The sequence below is a fragment of the Physeter macrocephalus genome, chromosome 19, assembly GCF_002837175.3.
Source record: "Physeter macrocephalus isolate SW-GA chromosome 19, ASM283717v5, whole genome shotgun sequence".
Taxonomy (NCBI): Eukaryota; Metazoa; Chordata; class Mammalia; order Artiodactyla; family Physeteridae; genus Physeter; species Physeter macrocephalus.
Window position 1 is genome coordinate 71,349,401 of NC_041232.1, and position 8,043 is coordinate 71,357,443.

Sequence of the window (8,043 nt, forward strand, 5' to 3'; positions counted from 1 at the left end):
ACTTCAGGGAGACTGAACCTCCTGCAGTTCTGTGTGTGTGTGTGTGTGTGTGTGTGTGTGTGTGTGTGTGTGTGTGTGTGTGTGTGTGTGTGCGCCTTTGAGGGGCATAGAAAGGGGTTGGGTCCACAGTTTTCATTATTTCTCAAGAGTTTGTGACCTCAGAGATACTAACAGTAAGACACTTCTTTTTAAGAGAAAACTGTTCAAACAAGACCTTAGATGGGAAGGATCTGGGCTGTGAAAACTTTGCCTTTAAAGCAGATCTGTTGTGAAGTAAGTCAGAAAGAGAAAAACAAATACCGTACGCTAACACATGTATATGGAATCTAAAAAAGAAAAAAAAAAGGTTCTGACGAACCTAGCGGCAGGACAGGAATAAAGATGCAGAGGTAGAGAATGGACTTAAGGACATGGGGAGGGGGAAGCATAAGCTGGGACAAAGTGAGAGAGTAGCATTGACATATATACACTAACAAATGTAAAATAACTAGCTAGTGGGAAGCAGCCCATAGCACAGAGAGATCAGCTCGGTGCTTTGTGACCACCTAGAGGGGTGGGATAGGGAGGGTGGGAGGGAGACGCAAAAGGGAGGGGATGTGGGGGATATTTGTATGCGTATGGCTGATTCACTTTGTTATACAGCAGAAACTAACACACCATTGTAAAGGAATTATACTCCAATAAAGATGTTAAAAAAATAAAATAAAAAGTCATAAAAGGAGTTCAGGCCCTAGTCCGGGAAGATCCCACATGCCTCGGAGCAACTAAGCCAGTGTGCCATAACTACTGAGCCTGCGTGCCACAACTACTGAAGCCTGTGTACCTATAGCCCGTGCTCCACAACAAGGGAAGCCACCATAATGAGAAGCCCGCGCACCACAACGAACAGTAGCCCCTGCTCGCCGCAGCTAGAGAAAGCCCACGTGCAGCAACGAAGACTCAACGCAGCCAAAAATAAATTAACTAATTTTTTAAAAAGCCAAAAAATAAAAATAAAAAAATAAAGCAGATCTGTTGTAGTAGTTCTCCAGCTTTAGATTAAAAGGAAAACCCCCTTAGCTTTGTGGTAATACAAGAAATATTCTGGAACTTTGTGGGGAAATAATGAAAGGAGGAGGGTTTATGGAACAAATGGGAAATAATTTGGCTCCTTAATAAGCCCTATGACATAAGAAGATTTTTTATCTCCATAGACCACTGTCTTGGTAAACTGAGAACTAAAAACAAAGAGAAAAACATCATAGTTTTTCTTTCCTTCCTTTTTTCTTCCCTTTTTTTTGGTAGACAATTAATTTAAATAGTCCTAGATGTTTTCATAATGACACGTGCAATTTTTCGTCAGAATGTTATAGGTACAACAGATAGCTGTTGGAAATCGCAGGACAAACCTAATTGTGTGACAAAAAGGCCAAATACAGGAGGAAAGTTTTCAAAGCGTGTTTTTCTGACCTTTTCCCCCGACAAACACTAGAGGGAGCTACACACCACAGAGAAGCTTCCCTTCACTGAACCCGCTGTTGTCACGGGCGGCTCAGTGGCGGATACTTTGCATCATACGCACAGAGATAAGCAAAAACACGGAAAAGGAGTGGCTCATTCCGTTCGGATACTTGTCACGAGGAGCCCCCGCGGACCGCTCCAGGTGTCTGTTCGGAACGGGAGGCCGTCGCGGACCCCAGAGGGAGCTTCTCAGTTCCCTGCAGGCTGCTCCCGCAGGTCCTGACGCCCAACGCCTTGCACCGACTGCTCTTTTTTTTGAATTTTTGAATTTAATTAATTTTTTTAAACAGCAGGTTCTTATTAGTTATCCATTTTATACATATTAGTGTATACATGTCAATCCCAATCTCCCAATTCATCCCACCCCAACCCTGCCCCCCATTTCCCCCCTTGCTGTCCATACGTTTGTTCTCTACATCTGTGACTCTATTTCTGCCCTGCAAACCGGTTCATCTGTACCATTTTAGCCAACCTCACTTCCTTCCTTGACAGGTGACTAAGCTGGTAAATTAATAGGTACACTAATAGGTTAGTGAACACGCTGACACGTACCAGGTGGATGAGAAGAAAATGATGATGTAGATGGAAAATTGACATCAGGCTCATTTACTTATTTTTATTCACAATTATCTATCGCCTGCTTTGTGCTACAGACTGAAAGGTTATATTCCAAGTGTACTGACTCAGGCACTGATAACTGGAGGAGAGTGTTTAGAGGCAGCCTTCAGGCTGTTTTTTTTTTTTAATTGTGGCAAAATATATACAACATAAAATTTACTGTTTTAACCATTTTTAAGTGTATATAGTTCGGTGCATTAAGTACGTTCACAATGTTGTGCAACCATCACCACCATCCATCCACAGAAACCTTTCATCTTCCCAAACTGAAATTCTGTATCCCCATTCTCCCTTCCCTCCGGACCCTGGTAACCTGTATCCTAATGTTTGTCTCTTTGAATTTGCCTACTCTAGGTACCCCATATAAGTGGAATCATTTCCACTCTTGTGTCTGACTTATTTCACTTAGCATAATGTCCTCAAGACTTGTCCATGTAGCGTGTGTCAGAATTTCATTCCTTTTTAAGGTTGAGTAATATTCCATTGTACGTATATACAACATTTTGTTTATCCATTCATCCACTGATGGACACTTGGGTTGTTTCCATATAACTATGGTGAATAATGCTGCTATGAACATGGGTGTACAAATATCTGTTTGAGCGCCTGCTTTAAATTTCTTTGGGGAGTGGCGTTGCTGGATCACGTGGTAATTCCGTGTTTAACTTTTTGAGGAACTGCCATACTGTTTTCTACAGCAGGTATACCATTTTACATTCCCACCAACAGTGCACAAGGGTTCCATTTTCTCCACATCCTCGCCAATACTTGCTTTCCGTTTTTTGATAATAGCCATCCAATGAGTGTGGGGTGGTCTCTCACTGTGGTTTTGACAGGCTCTGATTTGGACTAGTCTTGTTCACAGTTTTATCCGTGATTGAGATGTGCAAAAAATCAAGCACACCATAAAGAACTGGAGATCCACGGATTAGTAAAAAAAAAAAAAAAAAAGATGTGGTGATTTTTCTAAATATGACATTGTGATGAATGAAACTGGTAAAAGTTGATTGTAATATTAGACCATGTTATCAGGGACAAGCACCTAGCACAGTGTTTCCCAATCTTGGCTGTACACCAGAAACACCTAGAAGCTTTAAAAAAATATTGATGTCCAATTCTCAAGGAAGCTGATATAAATGATATGGGATGCAGCCTGAGCATCAGGATTTTTAAAAGGTTCCCAAGTGATTCCAACATGCAGCCCAGGTTGAAACCCTGAGACCTTCCTATTCTGTTGGGTTCAGGCCCAATGACACCTACGGTTTCATTCCACGTGCCCAGTTTAAGGGAAGTGAAGACAAGCTGGTTCCTATTCAAAGAGCAGTCAGAATTGTGAAAGAACAAGAATTCATATTTATGAGAGGAACAACTGAGAAAGTACAAACATGAAGACTTTGGAGAAACAGTAGGGAGTCTGTACCTGGCGTTCTGCATGTGAGGGATGCCTCACAGAAGAGACTTCTATTTATGGCAGGCCCTGAGAAGAGGAGATTGAAACAGGGAATAGTAGTTATTAGCTATCATTATCATCTTTTATAAAATAGGTTTTTAAACACAGCGCTATCCAAAGAACAAAGCAGTGAGTCCTCTTTCAAGGGACGTGCTGAGGGGTCCCATCCGCCAGTCCACTGGCCGGGATATTACAGAGCAGATCTGGGAGGAAGATGGGTGACAGCAAGGGTCCAAATCACTCATTCCCAGCAGTGAGCATCGACTGGTGCTTTCTGTTTCCACATGTTGGGCTAAGACACTGCGTTCCTTGATTATGCTACAGCCCCAGGGAAGAAATATTACTTTTCCAGTTCATATTTGAAGAAGTGGAGGTTCCGAGGCTGGTCCAGCGTCACACGCGACCCACAAGCACCCTGATAGATGGTTTTCCAGCCTGAGCTTCTCGACTAGAACATACGGTGTATGAAGTAACTGGAAATACAAGGCTGAGCTTAGCAATAATGAGGCTGTATTGAAAATAAGCGCTCTGGCGCTGACCCATGTGGATGGGAGGTGGTATTTGAAACTTTGTCCTTAGCATCTCAAATGTCAGAGCTTCAAGGAAGGCGGGCGGTGATCTAATCCACCCCCTCCCTCCTCAATTTACAGATGAGGAAACTGAGGCCCAGGGAGAGATGGGAGTTTGTCCTGGGTTATACATTTGATATTCAGATCTTCTGATTAATATTCAGATCCTCTGACACCAAGAAGAACAGCTTCCTCCCTCACTCCGCCTTCATCAAACAGTCCTGCTCTTGCTTGAAACTCTGGGAGCTCAGCACCTCTCATGGAATGGCTTTCAGAGCCGATGCAGCGGGCACAGAAGCGAAATCAGTCTCTTCACTTTATTGGTACATTTTGCCTTTGATTCAAAACAGCACGACGGAGCCTCTGCTTGATGCTCCGGACTTGGCTCTGAATGGCTCGTGTCTAATTTGCAATAATTAAATCAGTGAACAAAGAATGCATATTGCCACCATTGAGGGGTTTATCAAGAAAGATCTTTTGTTCCCCAATTGCTTTAAAATTTCCAGAAAGGGCTGCTAAGGCTACGCTGAGCAATGTCGGCATCCCTGCCATAGGGCATCCCTGCCTGGGGAAACTCCACAGGAGAGTCCAGCAGTCCCCGGTGGGCACCTCCTGGTACACTGGCCGCAAATCGGCCACACCAGCTGCGACCCAAGAGAGGAGCTGCCCTCTGGGAAGAGGCTGCCGAGCTGGGGTGACATTTCTCAGCACCCCACCTCCATCCACCCACCCCAGCCTCCACATCCAGATCTTCACCAAAGTGAGCAGAGGGGATGTGTCACTTCTGGGCAAAGGTGGTTAGGAGAAGGGTGTTGACTCTCTGCTTTGGCTCACTTCCCATCAGGCAGCTGAGTGTAAGTGATTCCCATGCCCCAGGAGAGGGTGGAGCCACAAAAGGGAAAGAACCTGGGGCAGAACCAGTTTTACACTTTACCTGAACGAGAAATAAACTTTTATTTGTTAAGCCATTAAAATGTGGAGATTTTTGTTATGCCAGCTAGCAAACCCTTACACAGCTGCCAAAATCAGATTTCACCAAAGGGTAAATACATAAACACAGAGTTTATCACAGTACCTGGCCCACGAGAGGCCCTCAAGAAATGTGTATTGGGTGAAGGCAGCAATGAATCTAAAGTATAGGATTCATGGTGTACTTTGTCAAAAGGAAGTCAGGGAGTGATCATAAAAAATTCTCAGGATGTGGAAGGTGTTTTAATATGTGTTGAGCCCTGGTTCTCCAGATGCACATGGGAATAAGTGCGGGAAATGAGCTGTAGTTGGCCCAGAAAAAGGGAGCCTCACTATGGAATGGATTTCTGAGTCAAATGAGGTCATTTTCACGCCTGGAGAGCACCCAAAACAGACAAGGAGACCTTCCTATTAGGTGAATGGAGGGTTCCTGGCTGGCACATGGTGCAATACAGAGCCTCGTGCAGACTCAGTGTCACAGCCTGGAAATTGCTGCTTCCTGGAACCTCAGAGCTGGAGGTGGCGGGGAACCTGGACAGGGCTTCACAGATGAGGAAGCCACAGCCTGGGGAAGTGGACAGCTCACCCAGAGACCCTCAGCTTCCAGCAGACCCACAGCTCAAAATAGGAAAGTGTGGATTAAGGGTGGGGATAATAGAACTCAATTACCCGGATCTGAATCCTTGCAAATTACTTAACCTTCTCATGCCTCTGTTTCCTCATCTTTATAATGGGGATAATTAGCATAGTACCTACCTGTGGGGTTGTTTTGAAGGTGAAATGAGTTAATATATTTAAGTACTCAGGGAGCTAGTGCATAGAAAGTACTCAGGAAGTGTTAGTGGTTTTTCTATTATTACTATTGAATTTGGATTGCCCTCTTCCTGTGTCAGCGTTCTTAGGCCTCCAGAATGAAGACATTCAACACCATGGAAAATGGGAAACCGTAATGAAGCAGAGGATGCCAGGAAGTTCTTAGACCAGATTCTCAGAACAACAGCCTGAGAAACCAAAATCTTGTTGTAGAATCAAGTGTATGAATTGATACTTGGCACACATGGAGTCTTTAAAAGGAATGGAGAATTCAGGCCTTATTCATGTCTCAGGAATGCCCTAATGAGAATATAAGTACACTATTGTTCCTTGGTGTATAAAGGAAAAGAAAATATAATGAATGTAAAATTAATCCTAAATGAGAAAGAGAAGCAGCCAGGAAGTGAACACGGTCAAATACTGCTTTTCTCTGGTTTGAATGGTAAGATTCAGAAGACATTGACTGTTACGGATTTTATATTGCAAAGGAGTTTATCAGGCTCTGGAAATCATAGTTGCCAGGCTATTATAGCACTGCCTCGAATCGGTTAGTGTTTCATTGAACGAAGCACGTATAGCCTCTCATCACGTTTTCCTGGCCCAGACTTCATGCCAGGGAGGAATTCCTTAATCTATCCACAGCAGATGGTTGTTGACTTCTGCTTGGGCGCTCTGTGACAGGGGTCTTAGGGAGCCGCAAGGCCGCCCACCTGCTACCAGACAGCTTTAACTGTTATAGAATTCTCCGCTGCACAGAGCCGGCAATCTGCTTACCTGGAACGCTGGTCCGTTGTTCCTACATTCGTCTTCTGGTGTGAAACATGTACACTTCTTTGCTCTCTCCCTCTTGATGGTGATAGAGTGGAGTTACACCTTCCCAGGGAAGAATGCTGGCCTTGACATTAACTTAACTATTGGATCTCAAATCAGTTGCTTAAGCCCTCGTTGCCTTGATTTACTTATCTTTAAAGAGTGGCCTTGAATTTTCAGACGGTTCTTGTGAAAGTTAAAGTAAATATGCATGATGTACATAAAACATGGAGAATAGAGCCTGGAACCAAGTATTTATCCAAGAGATGGCAATTAGAACGATCGTTATTTGGGAATTCCCTAGTAGTCCAGTGGTTGGGACTCTGCACGTCCACTGCAGGGGGCCCAGGTTTGATCCCTGGTCAGGGAACTAAGATCCCGTGGGGTGTGGCCAAAAAAAAATTTAAAAAGAATGATCATTATTTGGGTTCAGCTCTTGGGATCCCCAAAGTCTTCTCTAAGTTGAATATCTCCTTCTCCTCCAGCTGTTCCCACCTGGCCTGGTGGTCGACTCCCACCCCATTCTGTTTGCCTCTCTTTTAATGCTTAGCATCAGGAGTCAGATCTCCTTCTTTTTACCCCATCTTCATGGGTCTTCATCCTGGACAGACTCTCAAGGAAGAGGGACTCAAGCAAAAAGAGGTGCAGCCAGCTCCTGGAGTAGGAGTCAAACGGTTATAACTTGGGGGGCTGGGCCATTCTTGGGGGGAGGAGGACTTCGGGGTGCCCCAGGAGGAAGTCAGGGTGAAGACCTGGAGCCCAGGGGCGGCTGCTCCAGGGTTGTGTTAATGTGGAGGGAGAGAGAGCTAAAGGGGGAGAGTCAAGCTTTTCTCCCAGAAATGTCAAGCCTTCTCCAAGGAGGAAGAAGCCAGCCGGGATCCAATGGAGATATTCTGATTACTCAGCCATAAAAAAGAATGAAATAATGCCATTGGCAGCAGCATATGGATGGACCTAGAGATGATCATACTAAGTGAAGTAAGTCAGACAGAGAAAGACAAATGTATGAAATCACTTATATGTGGAATCTGAAATAATGATACAAACGAACTTCTATACAAAACAGAAACAGACCCACAGACATAGAAAACAAACTTATGGTTAACAAAGGGGAAAGGGTGGGGGGATAAATTAGGAGTATGGGATTAACAGATACAAACTGCTATATATAACATAGACAAGCAACAAGGATTTACTATATAGCACAGGGAACTATATTCAATATCTTATAATAACCTATAATGGAAAATAATAGGAAAAATATATGTATAACTGAATCATTTTGCTGTACACCTGAAACTAACACAATATTGT